The sequence below is a fragment of the Bombyx mandarina genome, chromosome 08, assembly GCF_030267445.1.
Source record: "Bombyx mandarina strain Sakado chromosome 08, ASM3026744v2".
Classification (NCBI taxonomy): Eukaryota; Metazoa; Arthropoda; class Insecta; order Lepidoptera; family Bombycidae; genus Bombyx; species Bombyx mandarina.
Window position 1 is genome coordinate 8,738,168 of NC_143215.1, and position 12,494 is coordinate 8,750,661.

General features: G+C 37.5%; 1 protein-coding gene across 4 annotated transcripts in view; it reads right to left on the reverse strand.

The window, feature by feature from the left end:
* The window catches only part of LOC114248169 (uncharacterized), a 119,023-nt gene that overhangs the window by 73,547 nt on the left and 32,982 nt on the right, over nucleotides 1-12,494 (reverse strand). The gene's annotated exons all lie outside the window — the stretch shown is intronic.

Genomic DNA, 12,494 nt, shown 5'->3' on the forward strand with positions numbered 1-12,494 from the left:
GAAACTAATGAATGTCAAAGAATTTAATCTACTTTTGCTGTCGATAGATAAGACTCCTTCACAAACGAACAAGCTCTTAACTTTCTTATCAGCTGTCACAGATGTTAGTAGTGAGTAGTGTTTTTTTTTATATATACGAAATTCGACGCCTTGTTTTCTTTACTTACTTACGCTTGATGTAATATTATGGTATCCAACTATTGTAAGTGACTGCTAGGACGCATTAGTGCCTGGTTTACTGTTTGGCCCATTTTAGCTGTTTCTGCCTTGAACCAGACTTGCGTTCCAGTTGGAAAAGTAGGACTGCCGCTCTACAATACAATAGGACTTCAGTCTCATGTCTCAATTATTCGCGTTTTGATCTCGATGAGCTAAGCCACCGCTAAGCACTGGGTGGTCCATGACCCCGACAAACCATATATCCCAATAAGTAAACTGGAATTTACAGCGGCGAATCAGGAACATTAATAACATTCAATTACAATCGCATTACGCGGCGTCCGTGTAAGCCGTGCGTTAAATTTAATTATAAATTCTTACACCCGAAGAAAAATGTTCGATCATAGAGCGGCGCGAACAAGAAATAATTCAAAACATCATAAGTCTTGAACGTGGGCCCGTGTTTAGTCACGGGTCCGTCCCACCGTAACTATAGCAGGTTAATAAGCCCTCTGACAGGGCTATCGGCAAATTATTAATTATAATTATAAATATCTATAAATAATTCACAATAGTTATGATAACAAAAAGTACTACGTAATTTAGATATGCTTTGAAGGGCTTAAATGTAACTAGATTATTACAATGAAAATCTTTTGGTTGTCTCTATGACTGGTGAAAACGATAGAATGTGCTAAATCTAATAACCGTTCTTCCATATCTAATCTAAAACTGCTTTGTTCGTTCAGATCTGAATCGCAAATCTCAAAAAAATTTAGATATTTTTCTAGTCTACTAAATAGACAGTTTGATTGTGAATTAAAATATACTGGTACTCGTCGGTGGAAACTTCCAGATATTACATAACACTATTTTCTTATAATACCCAGTCTTCCAGATTCCGCCTTTGTTTGATCAATGCAATCTACTTTTCTGGAGGAGTATTGATATATGACTGATATTTATCAATTAAAAAGCAACAAAGATAAAGCCGAGTACTACTATTTGGATAAGAATATAACGTTTACATTAACGAAACCTTTATTATAAGCGATGGTTAAATGCAAAAGGAACCAAGTTAGGAGACTAATTCCATCAGAGGACTGATTTCTAAGGACAAAATGAATCATAAGCTTAAGCTAAAATTATTTTAATCGATCTTTAAATTTTACGTGGCAACCCTATAGTGTTCATGCTGAGAGCTATCCTTGTATAACCGGTTCTGGTGCAGCGCCGATCCACTTCAACTCGGTCACTTAATTTGGACATGCCTTTTCCGTCCCAGGGACTTGAAGGCGGTGTCAAAGCATTAGCTCGATTCACTCACTTTCTTTGGTGTTGTTAAAATAGAAAAATAAATGAGTTTAGTTACTGTTTTTGTTGAAACTCAATTAAATTTGTAATAATTTTGATTAGTGTGTTTTCAGAAAAACATTTGATGTCATACTGCAAGAAATATCTGATATCACGAGCGTATAATACTGTGGTAGAGTCATCGCAATACCATAAAATGAGCTCGAAAATGGGTAGACAGATCTGCGCCTATTTTTGTACTCAGTCTTGATTATGATCATATCACTAGCAGCATCGATAAGTAATCGAAAACTCCATAAAATTGTCAGTACTGTCAGCGCAAAAACTAATAAAGCATTGTTTTGACTAAATAAATCGGGATTTCTCCATAGTTACGGCTTATACATACGTAGCGTGATGAACGTCTTCAATTTCAATAACAGGTAACATTCAATATTAATAGTTACGCATCAATCACATTCTCGTTCGCCTCGGGGTATCATTATTAATACCGTCATTTCATCGTACAAACGCGAATGCCCCCTATAACAATTTAGGGCGCATTCCGACTGATATTGTTACCGCGACTGTGATCTCTTCTAGGTACTACGTTTTACCAAAAGATAGTGCTTAGAATTTTGGATCGGTCAATTCAGAGATGGTCTCATTTGAGATTGTAGCTTGTAACGTCGGCAATACCAGATTTTCTTCTCGGAAGTTGAACTCTTTCCCCTCAAATTCGTGGTACCCTTAAGCAGTGCACGTATTTTAGGATTATTCTACATACATTAAAGTGTGATACTACTAACTCATCACGAGACCTCCGAAATTTTTCGTCTCAAAGTCTTCGAATCTTTCACAATCCTTAGCACTCGGTAGTAGTCTGTACCATGCAGTCCATGCCACCCATGATCAAGCACATTGGAAGTACGTCGCATGTGGTCGCGATCCTCAGTAGTGAAGGAACGATATAGAAGAAGAGAAGAAAAAGATGTGATATAGAGGCGCACTAAAAACAGATTTTGCGAGAATTCAATCCAAAATGCACCAAAAAAATATATCGAATCCAATATCTACTACCGACGTATTAATCAGAACGAAAAGTGCGCATTTTTAATACGGCTACCATGACAACGATATCTATTTTAACTAATAAAAATAAACTCGCGCGGCTTACGAACGATCTGTATTCGCCTTTAAGACCAGGAACAATATCGACTTGTATGCAATTAAAATTTACTAATCTCGAAAGCTTTTATTGTTACTGGTCGTTGGTACGCAATGCCACTTCTCGCTACACTGCATTGTAGCATTATTTTACTTGATCCCATTTTTGACAGGCTTCCTGCGTGTCTGTTTTTCAACTGAACTATTATTGGAGTACAAGTATTATATCTGTACACTTGAAAGATATAGCTTCGATCGATCGATCGATTAAGCTGATATCGCAATTCATCATTGCACATTATGTTTTTGTTGCCAGAGGAACTCATAAAATAATGGAATTGTTAATATATAGTTGGATGAACGAATTCGCGGCAGAAATGGTTTTGAGAGGTCACCGGAACTCATAAACATTACAACGTGGTTACTGCCATACAGCGGGTGACTAGTTCTATGTTTCAATTGTATAGTGATTAAAAAAAAAAAATTTTTTTTTTGGCGTTTTATTTTTGTTACAGTCTGTTTGTCAAGAAAATACGAATGCGTCACAGACATGTTTAGCATTTCCTTATTTCATATAGCTGCCGTTACTCCCCTTTAAAGTTCACATTTTCAGTATTATTTATTAGTAGATACGCGCTAAGGTCTATGAGCAGTACAAACCACTCAAGTCAGATATGGGTATACTGTCTCTATCACTGATTTCAAAGGCATAGACAAGTTCGCAGATATCAATGTCACTCTCTCTGGCCTTCTTTTACTTACGGTAATCTGAGTTATTTCCGCTGTGTAAAAAATATACGAACCTTACCCAAAATTTACGTACATATATGTAAGACATATCCTCCACGTCAGAATAATTCGGCTGCAGCAAAAACATTAATACTCAACGAAAACTTTCCCATACTTCGATCGAATAAAAACAACGGTTCCAAACTCGAGAACCGTTGAAGTTTTTGTACGAAAACGTCCATTATACTGGCTGGATGACGGCGACCCAAAAGGTCTTCACGTGACAGAACAATTTTTTTGATCCAATGTTTTTAAGAGGCAGGTGATTCGGCATACGCGCACTTTGTCGGCGCTAACCTATAATCTAAATTCATTTCTCGAGCCGACCCACCTCGGCCATATCTGTTTTTATTATATGCCTCAAGCCCGTTTGCAGGTTTTTTTTTGTTAATATTCTAAACAAATTACCTTGCGTCTGTCCGGTTTCAACGACAACAGGGCCCTTTGTGTCTGATCACGTATTTACGTCGGGCACGTAATCAGGTGTTTTGGGAATAGGAATGTACAGGAATTTCTTTCGAAATAAGCTGGACACTGTACACTTGTTGCTTAACATAGCTGTAAAGCATATTTGGCACATAAAGTTTGTTCTTCAAAAACATTACCACTTTAATGGTTCTAGTTTTATCGTCAAAATATAACAGAAAACGAGACGCTTCAAGCAATTTAAAAGAGTTCATTAAGGATGGCACTACTATGCAAGAGTGTCGTTCAGGGGCTTCAGATACCACCGCAGTTTGTATTACCTATTACTTTTTTACTACCCGTTCGTTCTGATTATCTTCTCTTGTATTTCCACTTTACTCCCTAATCCCTTAATAACATGTTAGACCACACGGACGAATAATCTCGTGTATTTCTAAACAGTCACTTGTTCATATTTGAATAATTATTGCTGTTGTCCAATGCAGCTAAGTCTTATGTTTTTATGTGTTCCTTTCAGCAGCAATACTCGTCTTCAGGTTTCTGTGAGTTTTAGTAGCCTCAAGTGATCTCACACATCTGAACATTTTGCTTATACAAAACATATCCACTTCTAACTTTAGTTAATCTTTTAGATTTTACAAATTAAAAAAAAAGTATCCAAGTTCCAATTTATCGCGTTGGCGTTAAGATATTGTATTTTTCGTCAATAACGAGTATCGGGAAGTCCGTAACGTCTGCGGAGTCGATTTGCGCTCGTTGAATCGGGTAATTGCTATGGCTTTGTTGGAAAGACCCACAAACAATTAGATATATTCCATCGCGACTAGATTTTTTATTGTCCTTAAGAAGGCCCGGTTAAAAATGAGATTTCTGTTGAATTTTGATGTGCTTCATTGTAGTTAATAATTTGAAAATTATGATTGCAGTAATAACTTATACTAGAGGTCCCGCAGTAGTCGAAATTCGACATAATTAATTGGAATTGTAAGTTTGTACACTATTATGATTGTATTTTTTACTTCTACTAGCCGTACTCGCCCGCTTCGCTGGGCATTTAAAATTAACATAAATAATAATTTATTGTCGTTATTATTAGGGAGTCCAACACTCATATAAATATTAGCCTATCCATTAAATACATGTATTTTCTACATGGATACCAAGTTTCAAGTCAATCGGATGCACGGTTCAGTAGTTATAACGGAACATCCGTAAAACCACTTGAATTTATATATTAGTACTAGCTGACCCGGCAAACGTTGTGTTGCCTTAAATAAGATTTCTAGGGAAATTCTACTGAGAAAAAAAAACCCCACTTAACCTCATTATAAACAAAAAAAATATCCAAAAAATTAAAATAAAAAATAAATGTTTGGGGTAGACCACCCTTTTCACTTAGGGGTATGAAAAATAGATAGTAGCCGATTCTCAGACCTACTGAACTTATATTGATACACAAATAAAACCAATAAAACATGGCTGAAAAATGTATAGTATTGTATAGCTCTCAAATATATTAAGTGTATAATCTATGATGTATAGTGAGTAAGTAAGACAGGAGACCGGCTTCGTTCTCATCCCTACTACGTGATGTTTGCTGGATGAGTGGTGACACCTGGCGGGGATAGCTGATCGATTGATAGTTGATCAGTAGTCGACGGGCGAGGGCGGGAGACCAAATTCAATTTAAAAAAAATCATAATTAAAGGAACTTGAAATTATAAACTCTGAATAAGAATTTATCGTACTACAATTATAATATTTGATTGCCATCTTGCAACCTTATTGCGGATCTGTGCATAGAATAAAAAAAATATTAATCGGGATGGAAAAATAGGGGTTGATCGTATAAGAGTGAAAATTGAGAGTAATATGATTTTTTTTATTTTAAGTCATGACAAAACAAAATAAAAAACTTTCCAAAAAAATTAAAGTTTATAATTAACAAATAAAAAATAGGGGTTGATCATAGAGGGATGAAAAATTGAGAGTAACATCAGATTTTTTATTTTAATTCATGACAAAATAAAAATTAAAATTAAAATCTTGCCAAAAAAATTAAAGTTTATAATTAACAAATAAAAATAGGGGTTGATCGTAGAGGGGTGAAAATTTCAGAGTAATATGAATTTTTTTATTCTACGTCATGACAAAATGAAAACAAAATTCTCGCAAAAAAATTTAAAGTTTTTAATTAGCAAATAAAAAATAAGGGTTGATCGTAGAAGGGTGAAAATTTAGGGTTGTATGTATTTTTGTATGCTGTATCATAAAAAAATAAAAACAAAAATTTTCGTCTAAAAAATAACAAATAAAATTTAGGGGTGGACCACCCTTAACATTTAGGGGGATGAAAAATAGATGTTGATCAATTCTCAACCCTGACCGATATGCACGTTAAGATTCACGAAAATCGGTCGAGCCGTTTCGGAGGAGTATGGCAACGAAAACCGTGACACGAGAATTTTATATATTAAATAATCACAAATTTCGCCAAGACTACACTATAAAAAATATTAACAAAGACAAACAATATTTAATCTATTCTCAATTTGACAACAGACGTCAAGAACAAAAGTTTGACAATAAATAGTATGCATGCGTGTGTGCGTCAAATACATGGTATGTAGTATGTGTAATGTTTTCCTTATTGATTTAATGCACTTCTCTATATTCTCTATAAGTGTGTAAAATTTCATACTCCTCCGTCCGCGCAATTTTCGTAAAAAGGGATACAAAGTTTTTGCTTCACATATTAATATATAGATTATAATCAATCAATATAAAATATTAACATCAAAGGTGTTTTAATTCTTTCTTTTAAAGGAAATTATTGCTCGATAATTGAAAAGACTTTTGCGTTAGCGAGTTATTTTATTTTTAACTTTGTTGAACGTTTTTGTATGCTATGCCGTTTCACTGATATATTTTTTTTCGAAATACCAGATGAATAAGATAAGTAAAGCACTTCTCTGTGCTTGGGTCGCATGCGTGCTACACGCAACGTTACGACCGCCATCATTCAACTTTGAGATTAATAGTCGAGCTCATAAGGTTCAATTTGTGTGTAAATGGTTGCGCAACCAAAGATTAATGGTGAGAACTTCCTTGGCAAATAGTATTTTACCACTTATTTATGTCATCGCGTATTTATTTTATTTTTATGTCTACAGTACTATTATCAACTATTTCAAATGCTTTCGCAGTTGCGATCACGAATCACATTTGCATAAAAGCCATTCGAATTATACATTTATCAACAAATTCAAAGAATTACTTCATTTTATTTATTAAGTTAGGAACATTGTTTTTATTAACGAAATATAAGTGAATAGACCTAAAAACATTATTGTAAATAAGTTGCTGATTTTATTTCCACACCATAGTCTTGAAACTGTTAGGATCGATGTTGTTATATTCTGATGATGTGTAGTTTATGTGTGTTTATCTAAATTATTGAACAATAAAAATAGACATAAAATTAATAACAAATTTTATCTAAGTATAATTAAAATGACTTTTATTAACTACTAACTGTACCCGTCCGCTTCGCTGGGCATTTAAAATTAACATTATTATTTCTCACCCCCACAAAGATTCTCATAATTAACGCCCCCCCAACTGGTGTAGGGAGTCCAACACTCATATAAATATTAGCCTATCCATTAAGCACATGTATCTTCTATTTATTTATTTGTCACTTCAGTTCTTTAACAAATTCTGGGCGATGCACGCAAAGACTGGCATTAACTAATCGAGTGAGTGCAGGCAGAAGTAAGACGTTATATGTACATACTAGAAATAAAGCGAAGCCAATGTAAAATAGTAGTAATAAAGAAATTATACTAACTGAAAGTTTGGATTTTTTGGTGAAGTTTCTAAATTAATAGAACATGTATTTCGTAAGAGGTAAACTGCAAGGAAAAAGAAGAAGAAGAAAGTAAGTTGGAAGCTCTTGCGTCACAGTCCTGCCATTGCTATCGCATTCTTGATTCAAGTTGGCTAGCAACATAAGCATTATGGTGCACTTATGAGCTCCATTAACTATTTATCTAGTAAGCTGTTCTTTTGTGTTTCATCTTTCCAACTTAGCTATTAAAACAAAACACGTAATGAATAATAAATTCATAAGACCACATCTGGTTATAACACCAGACCCCAAGACATCGATTAAATTGCTTTAATCTTAAGCTATCAGAAATAAATGGCACCTACCAGACTTGTCCAGTCGCCTTTGATCAAGACTTTAAAGCAAGCGAGGTAAGTTGCATTACTTACTAGCAATCTTAGAAATTGAATTTTAGTTTACAATTTGCTGGAATGAATATTCAATGGTCATATTCAGCGGGTGGAATGTGAAATTCATAACGTCTGTATTAAGTTTGGGTATTGGGGTAAACTGTCTATACTATGCTACTATTACTAGACTATACTATCCTGCCATAAAACAGTCGCAGCAATAACAGGATTGAGACAACGATCTCATAATTGGAGGGTGGAGGCCGCTGCGCCGTGGTTTCTGTGAGCTACTATTACCATTTAAAGTCTGGCCCGCATTATTGGAAGAAGTACTTTCACGGTTTTATCTCGCGATTTTTTTTTATTGACATTATATTATTTCCTACGTTCCGCGTCGCATATACTCATCTAGACTTCAGCGACCACGAAAACTATAAACTATACGAAATTTTAATTATGTCAACGACTCGCGAAGATTGAAAGTATAGGCCAGATTGTAACTGAATAGTGTTCGCCTAATAATCGAAATTCGACCATAATCACTAATGCCTCAAGATTTAGATTATATTAAAATGTATGTATTAGATTTTCTGTATTGCTCTGTTATTGTCATTTTTCTTCTGAATTTGGGAAAAACTTAGGATTTCGTATAATTTTTAATGATAGTAATACTCGTAAATTGATATTGAAGAAAATCAGTTGACCGAGGCAAAGATTTTTTAAACTTTGTTATACTCGTAGATTTATGGGACTTTTTTTATAAATGTCTTATAAAAAATATCTATTAAGATATATTATTATCTTCTAATAAAAGTATTTGTCATAACATAGCATAATAACTTTGTAACCTACAATTGCTTCAATTAACCTAAATCACATTGTGTATACACAACTTGTTTCTGTGAGGAATGTCTTGGAGGCTTCTTTAAATTCAATAAAAGAACATGATGCAAAAAATCTTGTATATTTCAAAATACAGCTTAAACAAGTCTAAGTAGTTTTGAGTTAAATTTTCACGTACAAATAATAATTCTAATTATTAAACAAAGCGGCGTGCATTAAAGGGTTACTTCCACCAATCAGAGAGAGCAGTTGCCAATGGGCGTGGTCAGAACCATGATTTTAATCTTTGCACACCATGAACAATGGTAAAAATTTGTAAGCAAAAAAAAATTGAATGAGTGATAAATATTTTTGGACTGACTTTTGGATTTACTTCTCTTTTAAGCACAATCGTATGATTAAGCTTACTTTTAAACGCTTTTCGAAGAAAGCTCGAATTTGACAGTTACGGATCAGGGATATTAATTATTTAATTAAAGAAATGTAATTTGTGCCGATTTTTTTTTCTTACCATAACCACTGGGCAAACGGTTTCGAGGTCAATCTGCCATGTTAACGAAACCAGTGCATACCACAACATGGACGTCACCTTGAAATATTAGTTCGAAATCTCAATAATGTTGTTAACCCTTGATATCCTTGATACAGAAACATGATTCTTTACGGTGGAAGTAAAATGGCAGCTTCACCTATCCGAGCGACTTCACATACATAATTACTTAACTTTATGAAGTTTGCGGTTTTGTTGAGACGATCGTTCCTTCATTGTGGAAGTCGTTTGAATCATGTTGATATGTTAGGTACGTATTTGTTTAGAAAAATTTATACCTTTTTTACTGGTAGTAGGGTCTCTTGTGAGTCCGCGTGGGTGGGTACCACCACCACCCTGCCTATTTCTGGCGTGAAGCAGTAATACGTTTCGGTTTGAAGGGTGGGGCAGCCGTTGTAACTATACTTGAGACCTTAGAACTTGTATTTCAAGGTGGGTGGCGCATTTACGTTGTGGATGTCTATGGGCTCCAGTAACCATTTAACACCAGGTGGGCTGTGAGCTCGTCCAACCATCTAAGCAATAAAAAAAAAACCAGCCGTGGGAAAATTGTCCAGCACATATAGGTAAGCGAATCTTATTTATAAGGCGACGGAAACTTTTTCAAGAGAACTCTTTTAGTTTTTGCTTTTTAATATAATATGTAAATTGGAAATAAATTGCTAAAATATGAACGCTGGTAGACATCACCACGAGCTAAATGGTTTTCATTTAAATTATGACGCTACTATGGTTTTAAAATAATGAACTCAACAAAAAAATTGGAGATCTATCACGGTTTATGGTTCTGAATAAACATAATTTAACATTTTCTGGGGTTTACGACACACGGAAACGTGATTGAAAAAGCATACATATTTTTTAATCGGACATTTATTTAATTTACAATATACAATAAAACAAATAATATTATTATATTCGCGATTTGAAAACTTACGCCTTTACTTGTGATTAGACAGTCAGCACGATCGATAAAATATGGTGTCACTATTATGTAATCAGAGTATTTATAAAAAAATCCCAAGGAGATTTTGAATCAAATAGAGTTTATTCATAAATAAGTTTAATTACGAACACGATATTGTCATTGGGCTTATGTTGGATATCTACTCTAAAAACGATGTAACCTGAAAAAAAAGAACAGCTGACGTGCGATTTTTTTATTTTGAGATAGATACCAAAGAGGGTATAGAATCTGCCAACATTTATTGCATTACATTGCGTATTCAAAAAAATTGAGAAGCTCTAAAATGACCGTATAAAAATACTAATATAATTAAATGGGCATTCATTTTCAAATACGTTAATTCGGGCTTCGTTAATGGTCTTTTACACCTTGTATACGAGGAACATCGCTTAAAACAAAACAATATAACAAGCGATGCATTGCAAAATACGATACTAAAACGGCATCTGGTTTGTTTCGGTCATCAGTTATTCATCACACGCTCTCCATACACGCCCGAACGTTATAAATATCAACAAAGAATCGAAGGCATGCACGCATTAACATGCAAATAGCTTCATGATTCATCTCTTTAATGCTTTAATGGCTACTTGGCGCTATAATTACCACACCCATGCACTTTAAATTAATTTTCCTAAAGCATCGTACCGATAGACAAGTTATTATATTTTAACTAGAGGTCCCCTGGTTTTTTTTTTTTTTTTCTACAGGAGAAAATCGCCGGATCCCCGCCCGCACGGCGGGTGGGGTATGTGGGAGTTGAACCTCACTAAAAACTCCTGCCGCTCACAACCGGCGCCCTACCCCGGACCGGGTGGGAACCCAGTCGGAGCTATTGAGACGGCGGGACAGGGTTTACGCAGAGCATATTACATCCATCCCGCCGTCCCCCAGACGCCGGACCGGCGGCCGCCAGCGACACGACCGCCGGTTCCCTCGGTCGACGGGCCAAGAGCCCGCATTGATGGCGCCGCGCTACACCTTCCCCCGGAGCGGTCGGGAGAACGCGGCTTACCACGCCGCCCCACGCCTAGGCTCCTTCCCGCATAAAACGGGTGGAGCCCGAAGCTCTTAGGGGGCCGGGTTACAGACGAGACCCCGGTCCCGACCCCCTGCTCGGCGGCGGCGGATTTCTGCGTAGTGAGGAGAGCTTTGCCTCACTCGCCCCGCCGCCTCCTTCTGCGAGATGGTGCACTCGCAGAAGTCGAGCATAGCCTTCCAGGACTCGTCACCGCCAAGCATCGACGCCACGACGCCAGGCAGCGACAAGTCCGGTCCTATCTTTGCGACCAGGACACGGCGCTGCACCTCCCAAGCGGGGCAGACAGCGAGCGTATGCTCCGCCGTGTCCAGGTCGTGTCCACAATCGTGGCACCTCGTCGTCGGCTCAGCTCCTATCCGGTGCAGATACTTTCCGAAGCATCCGTGCCCAGTCAGCACCTGCACCAGACGGAAGGTGAGGCGTCCTCGGCCACGATTCACCCAGTCATCAAAGACTGGGTAAACCGCCTCGACGGTCCGTAGACCCCACGTGGGGTTGGCCAACCGCCTCGACCACGATTCGAGCACGGACCGCCGAGAATGGGCCTTCCGCGCCCGCAGCTCACTTTTGGAGGGACGCACCACGCCCAGAGCACGAAGCTCGCTGCGCCACCGATAGTCGGCAGCGAGTGACTCCGCCTCCAGCTCCCATGGCGGCGTCCCCGCCACACACACGCCGCCTCGAAGGAGACGGTGCGATATCCACGGATGACCCTGATAGCAACGGTGCGCTGCGGCCGGCGCAGGAACCGAGCCATAGCGGCCCGGTTGCGTGGCTCAGCCCATACAGGCGCACCGTACAGGGCCATCGATCGCACCACCCCCGCGTAGAGGCGGCGCACAGCCTGATCCGGCCCCCCGATATTCGGGAGCAGTCGGCTCAAAGAACCGGCTGTCCTCATCAATCGGGGGACCAGCTCCGCAAAGAGGTCCCCTGGTAGTCGAAATTCGAAAATTATAAGTTTGTACACTATTATGATTCTATTGTCAAGGACTATTATACTTCTTTAATCGCATATA